We start from the raw sequence: 16,696 nt of genomic DNA on the forward strand, positions 1-16,696 counted from the left end.
CAACAACAGATTCAGGACTGAGTGAACATGATGCAGCTCTCATTTTTCATGAAAACATCACCCAGCAGCCTTCTAACCAACTTTGATACAAACACAGAGCAGGATTTTCAGAGGGGAAACTAATTTTAACAGCACCAACACAAACGCACAGGTCCAGGAAAGTCTGAGTGAATCCTCATTCTTAGACCAGGATGCAGCATTAAACATCACCATGGCAACCTGATCTGCCAATTAGAACTCACAGATGATGGACATTTGATGACCAGCAGCTTCTGTCATCTCTCTCTAATGACTAGAGTAATCCTAGAAATGAGTAAAGTAGTTCTAGGAATGAGGAAAGTAATCCTTGGAATGAGAAAAGTAATCCTAGGAATGAGTAAAGTAATATCTGATGAGGAACTGTGCTACAGTAGAAGGTAAAAAGTGAACGTGAGCAGGTTTCCAAGTGTTTAATAAAGGTGTTACACAGGTAAATATCTCTGGAAGCCATCGGCCGATGATGATGATGATGAAGATGGACACCTCTATCAATGGTCAGAGTCAGGAGGATCCAGGGACAGCCCCACATTCACCTTAGAAACACCATGAGGGTCCAGAAAGAAGTGAAGCCCAAGATAGTCTATGATAGGAAGAGACTCCTTCACTATAAAACCTCCTTCATCTCCATGGAAACCAGCAGGACCTTCATGGTTCATGTTAAACAAAGGCAGAGTCATAGGAGAACATGTTAGCAGAGTTTTTAGAGCTGGAATCAAACTTTTCACCACAAACAGCAACAGTAAGACCTGGTTTCTGGTTCTGGCTGCTAGCTCCAGAGTTTCTGTCCCACCGTGATGAGACAGACGTCTCTGGAACCAGCAGAGTCTCTGCTTTCATGTGACTCCTTGTTTGTGTGGAGAAATCAGCAGAAGCTCTAAAGTGGACAGAGATGTTTTCATGGTTTCTACATTCCCATAGAACTACTGGGGTTTGAACTGTGTTTGGTTTGGATGCCGATGCTTGGTGGAGTCTTTTAGCTGAGTTTCTCCCGTCATGTTGCTATGCTACATGTTAGCATTGCTGCTTCCTGCTAGTCATGTTGCTATGCTACATGTTAGCATTGCTGCTTCCTGCTAGTCATGTTACTATGCTACATGTTAGCATTGCTGCTTCCTGCTAGTCATGTTGCTATGCTACATGTTAGCATTGCTGCTTCCTGCTAGTCATGTTGCTATGCTACATGTTAGCATTGCTGCTTCCTGCTAGTCATATTGCTATGCTACATGTTAGCATTGCTGCTTCCTGCTAGTCATGTTACTATGTTACATGTTAGCATTGCTGCTTCCTGCTAGTCATGTTGCTATGCTACATGTTAGCATTGCTGCTTCCTGCTAGTCATGTTGCTATGCTACATGTTAGCATTGCTGCTTCCTGCTAGTCATGTTACTATGTTACATGTTAGCATTGCTGCTTCCTGCTAGTCATGTTGCTATGCTACATGTTAGCATTGCTGCTTCCTGCTAGTCATGTTACTATGCTACATGTTAGCATTGCTGCTTCCTGCTAGTCATGTTACTATGCTACATGTTAGCATTGCTGCTTCCTGCTAGTCATGTTACTATGCTACATGTTAGCATTGCTGCTTCCTGCTAGTCATGTTGCTATGTTACATGTTAGCATTGCTGCTTCCTGCTAGTCATGTTGCTATGTTACATGTTAGCATTGCTGCTTCCTGCTAGTCATGTTGCTATGTTACATGTTAGTATTGCTGCTTCCTGCTAGTCATGTTGCTATGTTACATGTTAGCACTGCTGCTTCCTGCTAGTCATGTTGCTATGTTACATGTTAGCACTGCTGCTTCCAGCTAGTCATGTTGCTATGTTACATGTTAGCATTGCTGCTTCCTGCTAGTCATGTTGCTATGCTACATGTTAGCACTGCTGCTTCCTGTTAGTCATGTTGCTATGTTACATGTTAGTATTGCTGCTTCCTGCTAGTCATGTTGCTATGTTACATGTTAGCACTGCTGCTTCCTGCTAGTCATGTTGCTATGTTACATGTTAGCACTGCTGCTTCCAGCTAGTCATGTTGCTATGTTACATGTTAGCATTGCTGCTTCCTGCTAGTCATGTTGCTATGCTACATGTTAGCACTGCTGCTTCCTGTTAGTCATGTTGCTATGTTACATGTTAGCACTGCTGCTTCCTGCTAGTCACGTTGCTATGCTACATGTTAGCATTGCTGCTTCCTGCTAGTCACGTTGCTATGTTACATGTTAGCATTGCTGCTTCCTGCTAGTCACGTTGCTATGTTACATGTTAGCATTGCTGCTTCCTGCTAGTCATGTTGCTATGTTACATGTTAGCATTGCTGCTTCCTGCTAGTCATGTTGCTATGTTACATGTTAGCACTGCTGCTTCCTGCTAGTCATGTTGCTATGTTACATGTTAGCACTGCTGCTTCCTGTTAGTCATGTTAGTCATGTTGCTATGTTACATGTTAGCATTGCTGCTTCCTGCTAGTCATATTGCTATGTTACATGTTAGCATTGCTGCTTCCTGCTAGTCATGTTGCTATGTTACATGTTAGCATTGCTGCTTCCTGCTAGTCATGTTGCTATGTTACATGTTAGCACTGCTGCTTCCTGTTAGTCATGTTGCTATGTTACATGTTAGCACTGCTGCTTCCTGTTAGTCATGTTGCTATGTTACATGTTAGCACTGCTGCTTCCTGCTAGTCACGTTGCTATGTTACATGTTAGCACTGCTGCTTCCTGCTAGTCACGTTGCTATGTTACATGTTAGCACTGCTGCTTCCTGCTAGTCACGTTGCTATGTTACATGTTAGCATTGCTGCTTCCTGCTAGTCATGTTGCTATGTTACATGTTAGCATTGCTGCTTCCTGCTAGTCATGTTGCTATGCTACATGTTAGCATTGCTGCTTCCTGCTAGTCATGTTGCTATGCTACATGTTAGCATTACTGCTTCCTGCTAGTCATGTTGCTATGCTACATGTTAGCACTGCTGCTTCCTGGTGTTTGCTAACTTCTTCTGGACTGTAGGATCTCATGCTGCCTCCTGTACAGGGGGTCTGATGAGGAAGAGGTTAAAGCTTTTCATCAGATAAAATTGAAGATTATATGCTCTTGGTAATCCTACCAGGAATTACCCCACAAAGTGAGGAAGAGGATGATTTCCTGTTTGTGTGTTTGAGTGATTTCACAAACATTCATTGAGGTGAACTTCCTGAAACTTGGTGGAAAGCTGGAGATAAATATAGAACTCACTGAACCAGTCTTCTCTGAGGATTGCCGTGCTGGACTCTGGTATTTTCTGCCATAATAAACTTTACTGATGAAGAGAACCGTGTTAAGTTCATCATCATCATCATGTGTTGTTGTAGAACCACAGCTCAAACTGGATGCACATGGTGGCGCTGTAACTGAGGTCCACTCTCAGATAGTGCTATTGATCTTCAGTGTGACACAGATCTGCTTCCGGACCATTAAATTCCACTATATTGGATTTTTTTTTCAAACATCAATAAATCCAGAAAACAAAGAGAACCCATCAGACGTTGAAACTGGCTATTTGATGCCAGAAACATGTTTTATAAAGTTATAAAGTACACTCTGAACCACTGTGTGGAGACAGGGTGAGGAATCACTATGTTTTCCCATCAAAACCCTGAGGCCAGAGCCGGAGGTTGTAAACGTGGGCTGACACTAAACATTCAATTTCTAAGAGATTAACTGAGTTTTTAATCTTCATAATGAGGCACACTGACGATGAAAACAAAGGCATAAACTGTGAATCATCCTCGAGTGAAAGGAAAATAATATTTATTCACATGACGCAGCCTCCAACATTTCAGATTAAACCGGACAGACCGACAGATGAACAGCAGGACAGGAGGACAAAGTCCATCAGCGTTGCAGAGTGTCAACAGCTTCATCAGTGGATCAATCATTTACAGGAGAGCCAATCGATCAGTGTCCTCTGTTATCTCACACAAAATGTCTGGCTGCGGCACACTGAGGCGACCCACCTCAGATCATTTCTGTTAGCACACGATCCAGGACTCAGCTGTCATTTTACACCTCATGCCGAACTGTCCTCAGCCTGCTTCCTGCCTCTGAGTGACTGATGGAAGCCCATCAGCACCAGAAACCTGGACCAGGACCTCAGCTGCAGCAACTGCTGCAGGACAGAAGCTCAGAAGAGCGTTGATAAGATAATCAGATTTTACAGCATTTGCTTCCTGATGAACACGACACCTGGATGCAGCTTCAGCTTGACTTTATGTCACCGTCACATGAAGGCCAGAGGTGTTCTCCACCAGCTGACTGCAGCCGGAAACATCAGAGCGTCAAACATTCACAGGTGGATTTAACCCCTGGCTCGCAGGAACCAGGAACCTTTACAGCTTCTGTTCTCACAGGCAAACTCAAAGGTGAACTCAGGTAGATTCACAGGTGAACTCAGGTAGATTCACAGGTGAACTCAGGTAGATTCACAGGTGAACTAATGGGTAAACTCAGGTAAAGTCACAGGTAAGCGCATATTTCTGAGCACAGTGATGACACGGAACATCCTCACACAGATCTGTCAGGTTGGTTTCCTGCTCAGTGAGAGCAGCTGGAGATCACCTGACAGTCTGTTCATACAGGTGGATGACATCACCATGACATCACCATGACCATCAATTTAAACACCTGATAGTAACTCCAGCATCATGGGAAGCAATGGGCAAGACAAGGGATTACCTCACACTGTATCATCAGAAATAGAGCTAAGTTCATTTCAGCGGTTAGTAGATCTGTATGACTTAGAGAAGCAGGATTTTTCTTAGATATCCTCAACTGAAACAATATTTTATAACAACATAAATGACATATAAATTAAGAGATGATTCAGAATCTGAAATGGCCCTTATAGATTAGTTCATTCATATAAAAGTAATTTTAGTAATAAGTTGATTTTGAAGATTTATCTGAGAAAGGACATTCCACAAGCTACATTAATTTAAAACGGGAGAAAGAGGCCAAGGTGATATTATCTACGGAAGACTGGAGAAATATTTGGAAATCCCAATGCTCTACTTCAAGTTCAGATCTATGGAAGGAATTTGGTTGGAGGAACATTATCAGATATTTCCTGACTCCACAAATGAAAAAAAAAAAAAAAACAATGTGGAAGAAGGCAGACTTTGGTCCTTGTTGGAGAATGTGTGGTAACTTATCTGCAAACCATCTTCACATCTTCTGGAAATGTCCAAGCACTACGACACGCTGGGTGCAGGTGGTGGCGAAGCTAAGCTACAGGGTCTGAGTCGGATTTTAGTATTATTTATTTGGGCCATATACCAACAAACATGACAGGAAGGAAAATATACTTACTACAAATATTGCTGGCAGCAATAGATCCTTGCTATCGATGAAAGGTTGGAAATAGTTCATTAAATTTATATAATGGAAAAAAATAATGTTTTTTTCTTTGACATATGGGTGATAAATGTGACAGATACGGACTGATTGGATTAATTATGTGGGATAACAGAAGTGAAAATGCTGGTTTGGAGTTTTTTTTTATTTTGTCCCAAACCTGAAAAATGAATTAGGGAAAACATTTGATTCTGAGAGACAATGAACAATGAGAGGACTTAAAGTCTGTTATGGAAATGGACATTCATTTAATGGCTGTGTAGTACTTTGAGAAATAAGGAGTTTGGTAGACTCCATTTGTTTTTATCCCCGTCGCCATAATTTATTTAATTTTTTTAGTACTCTTTTTTTGTTGTTGATGTTTTATTTAGTGTTTATTGCAGTTTTCACTATTAAATAGTTGACTGACTGTAACACAAACACCCTCATGGATGCATCGGAAGCTACGTGGGGTTCGGTTTCTTGCCCAGGACGCTTTGACGTGAGGTCTGGGAAGCCAGGAATTGACCCTTTGGTTAGTAGGTGCGCCATTCTTCATCAGCTATAAACATCATCATCAGCAGTGAGGTCAGCCATTTCAACATGGCGGTCTGCATCATCTGACTCACTGAGCCTCGAGTGGCTGCTCAGCAGATCTGAGCCAGATTCATGTTTCAGCCCTGCAGGCTGCTGCTGAGTGTGCAACACCACCTGGATCTCATAATAGCCAGCATTCCAGGCAAACAGTGATCTAACCTCCTTACATCCGCTTCCAGCTCAGGTTCATCTCTCCAGCGGTGACCTTCGTGAACTCAGGCTTGGTTCGCACAAGCTGAAGCTGAACATAAAAGTCCAGTTCATTTCAGAACAAAAACCTCTTACATCACAGTCATCACAGACCATTTTTAACTTTGTGTTTAACCTTTTCTTGCCTCCCGTCCAAAATGCCATCTCTAAAATACGGGTTAGCTTCCTGGTGTCTGCAAACATCTTCTCATCAGAACCGGTGCCATGTCTGATCCAAAAGAGAAGAATAAAAACTTAATGTGGAAGCACATATCTTCAGGAAGATGCTCCACTCTGTAACTCCAGTGTACATCCTGAAGTTTTTAAGCTAAGACAACGTGCACGCAGAGAAAGCACGCACACAGACACACAGATGCACACGCAACCATTCATAAATGAGCACACACACATTTCCAACCTGCTGCTCTCACTCTGCTCATTATGAAGTGCTTTGAGAAAAGTTCTGCATCACATGAAAACAAGCATCCCTCCCACGTCAATCCAAACCAGTTTGCTAGTAGGTCTACTAAAGATGCCATCGCCATGGCAACCCACACAGCTCTGAACCATTTAGAACTTCCTGTGCAGATGCTCATCAGTGACTGTAGCTCCGTGTTCAGTTCTCCATCCTCAGCTGATGGATCACAGACCTCTTCACAAACTACCTCCACCAAATTAAACACTCCTGAGTGATGACTAAAACACTCCACCATGATGACTGATCATGTGACCAGCCCATGCTCCACCCATGCTGAGACACAGTGATCATGTGACCCACCTCCACAGTTGGAGACCCTCTGTTCCTCTAACAGAAGCATCCAACTAACAGCTGACAGCTTCACATGTTCACACACACACACACACACACACACACACACACACACACACACACACACACACACACACACACACACACAGTGCCAGTCAAGCACAATGATTATATTTTCCTAGATTGTAAAGCTACTGACATCAGCACACACAACAAAATCAATAAATCTTTGTAGTTTGGTAAATACTTAAAATCTTCATGATGAAAAATATTGCATTATCACTTATTTAATATGGTCTACATTCATCTCCCGTGTAGAACTAATCACCTTACGGTTTTTTTCCAGTACAAAGTGAAACGGAGCCTATTCACATATTAATACTGTTTTGGTTTAATTGATCTCACACTTGGTTTAATTTGTATTTGTATTTAATAACTGAAGCAATTTCAGTTGTAGCTTAACAGCTAGAACCTTCTGAAATATGACACGTTATGATGAGATCATCACAAAGACATTTACATATCACCTGTACCTGAAACTGCACAAGACGTCCAACTGGATAATAATTCATGGAACAAAATCAGGCTCCTACAACAACAAATTTAAAAGCTCAAGTCAGTCTCATAAACACAAACTACAGGAAAAACCGGCACTGCACACATGGACAATGTTTGTGAAGCTGTTGTCCATGTTTGTCCTGCAGGACGATCATGTGATCACAGCGGGCTTAATGTGGAACAAGTGTGATCTGTGAGAACTTTGCAGGTTTGCCATCAGGAGGAAGGTCTGTGAAGATACAGGTGTGTGACCCCACCATCTGCACATGCTCACAGAGGAGCAAAGATACACCTGAACCCTGAGTTCTGACCGACAGTGGCTGCACACACCACACAGAAGCAGAAACTAAGAGTTCAAACATCTTCAGATGATGTCAGGAGTTTTAATTCAAAGACAAGATGTTCAGTATGTATCAGTTATGCAGCTTTAACCAGTTCAGAGCTGAGGAGTCAACAGGTTACCAGGTCATCTGAGAATAGACAGTAGGCAGAAACCAAATAAACACATAAAATTAGAATCTGATTTTTCTCCTTAAACACGGATACTGGCAGAAGTTTGGATTTGGTTCCGCTAGATCTCAATGCTGCTTTAGCTCCTATTAGACCAACTGGAATATCAGGGATCTGAACAGGTTTGAATTCCACTTAAAGACAGGAACTATTTTGTGTCATTTGGTAACTATAGATCTACTCAAAGATGACATGTGGCGTTCCCTAAGGCTCCATGTTGGCCCCCTACTGCTCAGCATCTACATGCTCCCAGTAGCTCAGATCACAGAAACAAAAATATCTGACCATAGTTATGTTGACGATGTCTGGGTCAAAACAATACTATGTACTTCTGACTCAATTTGAACAGTCATATTAAAGCAGGAACCAAATCAGCCTTTTACCACCTGGATATAGAATAAGGGGACTGATGGGTCAGCATGATTTACAAAAACTTCATCATTTGTTTATTCAACTGGTAACTATAGATCTTCTCAAACAAATATGACAGGAGCTCCTCAAGGCTGCAGATTGGGCCCCTTATTGTTTAGCATCTACATGCTCCCACTAGCTTGTTTTTATCTTATTGTTAAGCACTTTGTGATTTTTATCTTGAAAGGTGCTATATAAATAAACATTTACTTACTTACTTACTTACTTACTTTAATCTACATTAACTATTGTAAAGGAGTCTGAAAAAAATCACGTAGACAACTGCAACTTATCCAGAATGCTGCTGCTTGTGTCCTCACGAAGACCAAAATAAAACAGGAATAGGAATATACTGTAACTCTGGAACTCACATCTTTACTCTGCTTTTAAAATGTTGCTGCTAGTGTAAAAGGCTCTGAATGGTTCTGGTCCAAAATATATGTCTGTCAAGTTTGCTTTCCATCATGAGAGTTCAGACTAAACATTTAGTTTTTTCTCCTCCTAATATCGATCCACAACTTTGAGTAAATAAAACACCTATTTAATTATTTGTTGTTAAAGTTCATGTTTGTGCCTTCAGGCTCCTGTAGTTAACATGATGATGATGATGATGTCAGCGCAGCAGCTGCTAAACCTAAAGCTAACACACAATAAATGTACTGCATAAAGCATTTAAACACACCACTAAAACCACCTCCACCTGCTAGGTGGGGCAATGTTCACCTGTCAGCTAGGGCTGCAAAGATTAGTCGACGTTGTCGACAATAAAATTAGTCGACAACAAATTTAGCCGTCGACTATTGTCGGCAAAAAAACAAACAAAAAAAAAACTACAGAGTGAGACATCGTCTTCTTTTTTTATCTCTGCTGAGAGTTGCACATAAGGGGAAAAATATGGCGGCGAACTAGGGAGCAAAACGCCGGCAGAGGACATCAAAAGTCTGGGATAACTTCACGATAAACTTATAAAATAAATTAAATACATGTGAGATTTGTAAAGCAGACCATGGAAGTACGTCTGCAATGCTCGAACGCTTAAAGAGGAGGAACGTCGGACTTACATAACAACCTAAGTTTTCAAAGCTGAAAGTGAAACAAGATCCATTTATAATAATCGTGAGATACATAATCCGATTGGTCGACTAGTCGTTTTAATAGTCGGTGACTAATCGACCATCAGAATAGTCATTAGTTGCAGCCCTACTGTCAGCCACAAGGTGATAAATTCTGTAGGTTATTCAGAGAAGGAAACCAAAGACTCGAAGACAAAGCATCTGAAATTCATTCAGTAACAAAAAATAAAATAATCTTTATTGCAAATGTATTTTTTGTGATGGTGTATTTAATTTATAAACTGCTCAGCATTTCAGAGAACCTAAACATGACATTATGATGGAGCAAAATGGAGAAAAAAAAGACATTTTTAAAAAAAAGAAAGTGAAAATACTGAAGAGTTTTGTTATTATAAAACCAACCCAGTCACAGATTCAGCTTCCAGCAGGTGGTCTCGTTAAACCCCCTCAGAGTCACGTCGGAGTTGATGTGAGAGCATCACCTTTATTAAAACTCTCTTCTTCTTCTTGCCAGAGGATCAAACACTGAGCCAAGCTGTTCTTCAGCTGGCTGATTATCAGGAATGTGGAGCTGACGGAGTCCACAGTGAGTGGGTGTGACGGAGTGGGAGGTGTGATGTGGGCACTCTGCTCCATCTCGTCGAGTTATGTAAGACTTTCACTTCCTCTCATCAGATGACTCATCCCACAGCCCACCTCCACACCAGCTGCACCCACAATCTGGACCAGTCTCACACACCACAGCTCAGGTTCTGCAGGACCTCGGCCCGGTCCACACAAACACTTATCAGAACCAAAACACACAAAGAAGATGTTCACAAGGACCAATCAGAGGCGGCATGCACCGGATCCTCCTGCAACAAACCCCAAGGACACGAATCAGAACCAGAACCAGATCATATCTCTGGATCTGAACCTGATCTCAAACCCAACAACCTCCAGCATCATCTTCATAATCTTCATCATAATCTTCACTACCAGTATTATCATCTTCACCGTCATCATCATGTCTTCATTATCATCATCATCTCCATCACTCTCTTCATCATCAATAAACTCCATCATCTCATTATACACACACCTGGCACACACCCCGACAAACACCCCAACACAAAGCCGACACACACCTGGCACACACCCCTACAAACACCCCAACACAAAGCCGACACATACCTGGCACACACCCCGACAAACACCCCAACACAAAGCCGACACACACCTGAGAAACACCCCGACAGACAGCCGACACACACCTGGCACACACCCCGACAAACACCCCAACACAAAGCCGACACACACCCCTACAAACAACCCTACACAAAGCCGACACACACCTGGCACACACCCCTACAAACAACCCAACACAAAGCCGACACACACCTGGCACACACCCCTACAAACAACCCTACACAAAGCCGACACACACCTGGCACACACCCCTACAAACAACCCAACACAAAGCCGACACACACCTGACACACACCCCGACAAACACCCCAACACAAAGCCGACACACACCTGGCACACACCCCGACAAACACCCCAACACAAAGCCGACACACACCCCTACAAACAACCCTACACAAAGCCGACACACACCTGGCACACACCCCTACAAACAACCCAACACAAAGCCGACACACACCTGACACACACCCCGACAAACACCCCAACACAAAGTCGACACACACCTGGCACACACCCCGACAAACAACCCTACACAAAGCCGACACACACCTGACACACACCCCGACAAACACCCCAACACAAAGCCGACACACACCTGGCACACACCCCGACAAACAACCCAACACAAAGCCGACACACACCTGGCACACACCCTGACAAACACCCCAACACAAAGCCGACACACACCCGACACACACCCCGACAAACAACCCAACACAAAGCCGACACACACCGACACACACCCCGACAAACACCCCAACACAAAGCTGACACACACCTGGCACACACCCCTACAGACAACCCAACACAAAGCCGACACACACCGACACACACCCCGACACACACCCCGACAAACAACCCAACACAAAGCCGACACACACCTGATACACACCCCGACAGACAGCCGACACACACCTGGCACACACCCCGACAAACAACCCAACACAAAGCCGACACACAGCCGACACACACCCCGACAAACAACCCAACACAAAGCCGACACACACCCGACACACACCCGACACACACCCCGACAAACACCCCAACACAAAGCCGACACACACCTGACAAACACCCCGACAGACAGCCGACACACACCTGGCACACACCCCGACAAACAACCCAACACAAAGCCGACACACACCTGACACACACCCCGACAAACAACCCAACACAAAGCCGACACACACCCGACACACACCCCGACAAACACCCCAACACAAAGCCGACACACACCTGGCACACACCCCTACAGACAACCCAACACAAAGCCGACACACACCTGGCACACACCCCTACAAACACCCCAACACAAAGCCGACACACACCTGACACACACCCTGACAAACACCCCAACACAAAGCCGACACACACCTGACACACACCCCGACAAACAACCCAACACAAAGCCGACACCCACCTGACACACACCCCGACAAACACCCCAACACAAAGCCGACACACACCTGGCACACACCCCTACAAACACCCTAACACAAAGCCGACACACACCTGGCACACACCCCGACAAACACCCCAACACAAAGCCGACACACACCTGGCACACACCCCGACAAACAACCCAACACAAAGCCGACACACACCTGACACACACCCCGACAAACAACCCAACACAAAGCCGACACACACCCCTACAAACAACCCAACACAAAGCCGACACACACCCGACACACACCTGACACACACCCGACACACACCTGACACACGCACCTGATACATGCAGCTGATTCTCTTGTGATTTTAAACCCTGATTTTATTTCCTCTGATTATTTAAATGAATCATGTTTTTTTGTGATGATTTACACCGTTTTCTGTGAGGTGAACATTTTACTTCTGACTCATATCAACTTTGTAGTTTCTGGAGTTTAACTTGATTTTTAGAGGCATAGAGACACCAGGATAAGAATCTGTTTAAATGAGCTTAGGTTGAATATTAACAGCAAAAGGCTGAGAGTGTGTGCTACTAGTGTGTACGCACTAGTAGCACATAAAGCTACACACTGTCAGATAAGAGTCCGAGGAATTGAGTTGCATGTCTAAAATTGGTTCTTTAAACAGTTCTGAAGTGCAGGTGCAGAAGATGAATTGGTGTGTATATGAGAGATGGTGAGTTCAAACAAGAGATTTCTCTTCCTGGCCTAAGATCTCTCCAGACTGGTGCACCAGAGCTGTAATTCTGATGCAGGCCTGATGAAAATGAAGTCCTCTTTTCTTCAGCAAGTCATTTCCTGGGAGCATTTTAACATCAGCTGTTTAAAGGTCACCGACCTCAAGATACTACAGCATATTTTAGTATTAACACACCTAAACTTGTTTTAGTTCCAGAAACGTTTCCCATGAAACACAAAGTTTAAACTGGTTTAATCTTTAACACAAAGTCCAAAGAAATATTTTCCCCTCTTCTCTTGACAACTTAATTATATTTAAAGACTAGAAGCACCCAGAGAGCGCAGGCCTCCACCAAGCCATTGTCATGTTTTGTGTCAATGATTGTGGGCATTATTTTTTAGTTAGAAGCTCTGATGGCAAAATCTCCCAATAGTAAATAATCCTTTAAAAAAGATTCCTGGATTCAAGTGGTGATCTGGATCACACCCAAAATATAATCACAGGTTTCTTATTCCATTTCTGAGATTTCCTGAAAATAACTTTTTGAGTTATGTTGCTAACAGACAGACAAACCAACGCCACTGAATACACGACCACCACCTTGGCGGAGAATCCGTTGCAACAGCATACCCAGCAGAAGTTGTTCTAGAGTCAAATAAACAGAAAAGTTTCTAGAAAATCCAGTAACGTGGTTCTGTAATACTCGAACCAGCAGATAAACTGATGACTGGTAAGGGTGTCAGGATTGGGTATAAACGCAGCATGCACCACTGTGTGAAGAAATAGCTCTGCATTTGAATTTGTATTTCAGATCTGAATTTGAATTTCAGATCTGAATTTGAATTTCAGATCTGAATTTTTCAAATACAAAAGTTTCAACTTTACCACAATACACATAAAAAAAACAAAGATTCAATATCAAATATGGTCATTTGGATTCAGTTTTTTTAAGCAATTATTCAAAAAGGCATATTCAGATTCAAATTGAATGATTCAAATTCAAATATAAAGAATTCAGATTCGCTCCCCAGTGGCACAAAGCTTATCCCATACGAGAGCTTTGAGGAAAGGAGACAGGAGAAGAGTCCGGCTTCTAAACTGTTCTGCTTGCGGTCCAGACCTTTCACAAATACACAACATCTGGAGCATCATGGAAGCAGAAATCCAGCAACCAAGGTCCAGGACTGTAGAGCAGCTAGAATCCTGCATCAGACCAGAATGGGACAACATTCCTCTCCTAAAACTCCAGCAACTGGTCTCCTCACTTCCCAGACGTTTCCAGACATGTTAGAAGAAGAGATGCTACACCGTGCCGAACATCACCCTGGAACTACTTTTTACCATGCTGAACATCACCCTGGAACTACTTTTTACACCGTGCTGAACATCACCCTGGAACTATTTTTTACACCATGCCGAACATCACCCTGGAACTACTTTTTACACCATGTTGAACATCACCCTGGAACTACTTTTTACACCATGTTGAACATCACCCTGGAACTACTTTTTACACCGTGCCGAACATCACCCTGGAACTACTTTTTACACCGTGCTGAACACTACCCTGGAACTACTTTTTACACCGTGCTGAACACCCCCCTGGAACTACTTTTTACACCGTGCTGAACGTCACCCTGGAACTACTTTTTACACCGTGCTGAACATCACCCTGGAACTACTTTTTACACCGTGCTGAACATCACCCTGGAACTACTTTTTACACCGTGCTGAACACCACCCTGGAACTACTTTTTACACCGTGCTGAACACCACCCTGGAACTACTTTTTACACCGTGCTGAACACTACCCTGGAACTACTTTTTACACCGTGCTGAACACCCCCCTGGAACTACTTTTTACACCGTGCTGAACGTCACCCTGGAACTACTTTTTACACCGTGCTGAACATCACCCTGGAACTACTTTTTACACCGTGCTGAACATCACCCTGGAACTACTTTTTACACCGTGCTGAACACCACCCTGGAACTACTTTTTACACCGTTTTTGAACATCACCCTGGAGCTACTTTTTACACCGTGCTGAACGTCACCCTGGAACTACTTTTTACACCGTGCTGAATGTCACCCTGGAACTACTTTTTACACCGTGCTGAACGTCACCCTGGAACTACTTTTTACACCGTGCTGAACGTCACCCTGGAACTACTTTTTACACCGTGCTGAACGTCACCCTGGAACTACTTTTTACACCGTGCTGAACGTCACCCTGGAACTACTTTTTACACCGTGCTGAACGTCACCCTGGAACTACTTTTTACACCGTGCTGAACATCACCCTGGAACTACTTTTTACACCGTGCCGAACATCACCCTGGAACTACTTTTTACACCGTGCTGAACATCACCCTGGAACTATTTTTTCCACCGTGCCGAACGTCACCCTGGAACTATTTTTTCCACAGTGCTGAACTTCACCCTGGAACTACTTTTTACACCGTGCTGAACGTCACCCTGGAACTATTTTTTCCACAGTGCTGAACGTCACCCTGGAACTACTTTTTACACCGTGCCAAACGTCACCCTGGAACTATTTTTTCCACCGTGCTGAACATCACCTTGGAACTACTTTTTCCACCGTGCTGAACATCACCCTGGAACTACTTTTTACACCGTGCTGAACATCACCCTGGAACTACTTTTTACACCGTGCTGAACACCACCCTGGAACTACTTTTTACACCGTTTTTGAACATCACCCTGGAGCTACTTTTACACCGTGCTGAACGTCACCCTGGAACTACTTTTTACACCGTGCTGAATGTCACCCTGGAACTACTTTTTACACCGTGCTGAACGTCACCCTGGAACTACTTTTTACACCGTGCTGAACGTCACCCTGGAACTACTTTTTACACCGTGCTGAACGTCACCCTGGAACTACTTTTTACACCGTGCTGAACGTCACCCTGGAACTACTTTTTACACCGTGCTGAACGTCACCCTGGAACTACTTTTTACACCGTGCTGAACGTCACCCTGGAACTACTTTTTACACCGTGCTGAACATCACCCTGGAACTACTTTTTACACCGTGCCGAACATCACCCTGGAACTACTTTTTACACCGTGCTGAACATCACCCTGGAACTATTTTTTCCACCGTGCCGAACGTCACCCTGGAACTATTTTTTCCACAGTGCTGAACTTCACCCTGGAACTACTTTTTACACCGTGCTGAACGTCACCCTGGAACTATTTTTTCCACAGTGCTGAACGTCACCCTGGAACTACTTTTTACACCGTGCCGAACGTCACCCTGGAACTATTTTTTCCACCGTGCTGAACATCACCTTGGAACTACTTTTTTCCACTGTGCTGAATATCACCCTGGAACTACTTTTTCCACCATGCTGAACACCACCCTGGGGAGCGGTGGCTCAGCAAGATACAGCGGTCATCTTGTAACCCAAGGGTTGCCGGTTCGATCCTCTGCCAAGTCGAGTTCATTCCGAGGTGTCCATGGGCAAGACACCGAACCCCAATTGCTCCTGCTAGGCCGTGGTCGAGTGTACATACAACATCTGGAGCATCATGGAAGCAGAAATCCAGCAACCAAGGTCCAGGACTGTAGAGCAGCTAGAATCCTGCATCAGACCAGAACGGGACAACATTCCTCTCCTAAAACTCCAGCAACTGGTCTCCTCACTTCCCAGATGTTTCCAGACAGGTTAGAAGAAGAGATGCTACACCGTGCCGAACACCACCCTGGAACTACTTTTTCCAGCCGTGCTGAACATCACCCTGGAACTACTTTTTCCAGCCGAGCTGATGCCATCAGATTCAATATCAGCTCATATTTTCCATGAGATGGTAAAATGTCTCAGTTTCAACATCTGATATGT

The 16,696-nt window shown here is 43.8% G+C and overlaps 1 protein-coding gene across 2 annotated transcripts in view; it reads right to left on the minus strand.

Annotated features, from left to right (window-relative positions):
• Positions 1 to 16,696, minus strand: part of clmna (calmin a) — a 34,812-nt gene that overhangs the window by 17,105 nt on the left and 1,011 nt on the right. The window lies entirely within an intron of this gene.

This window comes from Melanotaenia boesemani, chromosome 20 (genome assembly GCF_017639745.1).
Source record: "Melanotaenia boesemani isolate fMelBoe1 chromosome 20, fMelBoe1.pri, whole genome shotgun sequence".
Taxonomy (NCBI): Eukaryota; Metazoa; Chordata; class Actinopteri; order Atheriniformes; family Melanotaeniidae; genus Melanotaenia; species Melanotaenia boesemani.